Genomic DNA, 2,324 nt, shown 5'->3' with positions numbered 1-2,324 from the left:
CTCAGCAGCTCTCGCTTCGGCTTTCGCGGCGGCCTCAGCTGCTTTCGCTTCGGCCTCAGCTCTCGCGGCAGCCTCAGCTCGAATGGCCTCAGCAGCTCTCGCTTCGGCCTCAGCTCTCACGGCAGCCTCAGCTCGTATGGCCTCAGCTCTCGCGATGGCCTCAGCAGCTCTTGCTTCGGCCTCAGCTTGGATCTGGAGCTCCTCTCGTCTTAGCTGTAGGTTAATTTGTGCCACTATCCGAGACGAAGTCCTAGACATCCCAGTGCTTACATTTGAGGCGCTATCCTCAGGATGTATGTCAGCATCCAACATATCTGAGAACTCACTTTCTTTTTGTTCAAAGTTATTTTTTAACGAGTTAAATTCGGGATCTACCCTATCACGAAGTTCTGCCAAGATTGCAGAGTTAAAGATTTTAGTCAAAAGAGCATGGAAATGCCGTAATTCCTCTTCTAAAGTAGATAACTTAGATCTAAAAATTAACAGTTCCTGCTTATCACTCAAAGAACCTAGGGCTACAGAAAGTTCCCCAATTTGAGTCAAAATATCCCGTCTAAGATGCCGGGCCTCTCGAACTGACTTAGCCTCATCGTTAATGGGTCCCTCCCCAGAATGGCCTGCCCGACCGCAAAGAACACCATCAGGCTTAAACTCAGTCGAGTCTACGGCGGTCGAGTCCTTGTCGCCACCGAGTGTAGACATATTAAAATGTTGGGGCTAAATTTAACAATTAAAAAAAAATTAAGTTACACAAACACACAAAATTATTAGGCTACAGTAGTTATAAAAAACTTAACTGCAAAGACCGTAAAAAATACAAAAAAGAATTTAAATGCACGATACCGTAGCTGTACGGGTATGAAGTCCTAAAGTCCACAAAACTTGCTTGGATTCTTCCACTTGAATCTACAAGCACAGATGGATTTTCTTTAATCTTCTTTCTTGCCAATGAATGTCAAAGTTATTTTTCTTCTGTACCAAACTGAGAAGAATTGTCTTTACTTTTCTTTGCTTCTGTAAGAGTGTAGACTACCAACCAACAAATCTTCTTTTATTATTTCTTGTACTTCTAAGTAGTCCTTCTGCACTAGCTGACAACAAACACGTCGTTTATTTTTATGCCTTCAAGTGCTTCTTGGCCTACCAGCTAACAAATCGTTTTTTATTTTTCTTGCTTTAATTTCTTCTTGACCTACCAACTGACAAGAACTCGTCTTTTATTTTTTATGGTCACAGCGGTAAACCATAATTCTTCGTGGGAAAATTGTAACATAAAGTTCCCGGATCCGTTTGTCTGTACGTAATGACCGAAAAATAAACACACCTTCGAAACGTCTATTCAAAGTGTATTCCAGTAAAATTAGCCCGCGGCTATCGAAATGACTGGTGCAACGCCGTACACCTCTAAAACTGTCACTACGATACAGATTACTTGGATAAAAGACGGAGAATTTGTCCAGCTAGCAAGCACCAAATAAACCAGTTAAATGTGCGACCGACTTCCAACAAACAACTTCGAGAATGAATCAGAAAAATTTGTGATAACTCAAAGGCACGAGAGCAGTTCGTGTGACGCAATTTCATGTCCAAACAGGTTTCAAACTGAAACAGGTTTAAACCGGTTTAAACAGGTTTGACACGAGTCTTACGGACGATGGTGCAATTTTGGCTCATGTTTTAGGAATTTCCATGACGTAATATTCAGTAGACCCGAACGGTTTCTACATGACGTTTGACCAGGCGAACAACCGTCTGGAACAGCTAGTAGCCTACCTATTTTGTGCTACTGTTTAATTGATTCGTGTAGATGTATGATCGTGCTTTCCAACGATGGCAAAGTTGTTAAAATCCGAGCAGAAACGAGAAAACTACAGCAAGTTTAGTGGAAGCACTATTTATCGATCACAGCAAACAGGGGGTGGCTTATACTGAATAAGGATCGATTCGCCTTTACAATGCATTGGAAAAAAGTGTCGCCGAGCGGCTACGTTTGAACGACGATTGCCCGTTTTGTAGATAAGATTATATACTTGAAACTTTCCAGGTGCACAAAGCAAGACATACTCTTTGCAGTTGCGTTTGATTGGTACTTTTACTGTAAAAATTAAAATGCGAGCTGAACTTAGATAGCTACAACACATTTAGTTGCAAACGTTTCATATTTTTATTTTTAAAGTTTAATTGGGTAAATTTTTAGCTGAATTGATGCAATTTGGTAAATTTTATGTCATTCTAGGTAGTTATATTCAACACTCGACGTTGGTTTAATGTTTTTATTGTAAAAACACAGTAAAATTGTTAAAAAATCCATATCCATTCCGCTT

The sequence above is a fragment of the Aplidium turbinatum genome, chromosome 2, assembly GCF_918807975.1.
Source record: "Aplidium turbinatum chromosome 2, kaAplTurb1.1, whole genome shotgun sequence".
Classification (NCBI taxonomy): domain Eukaryota; kingdom Metazoa; phylum Chordata; class Ascidiacea; order Aplousobranchia; family Polyclinidae; genus Aplidium; species Aplidium turbinatum.
Note: the sequence above shows the minus strand (reverse complement) of the source record.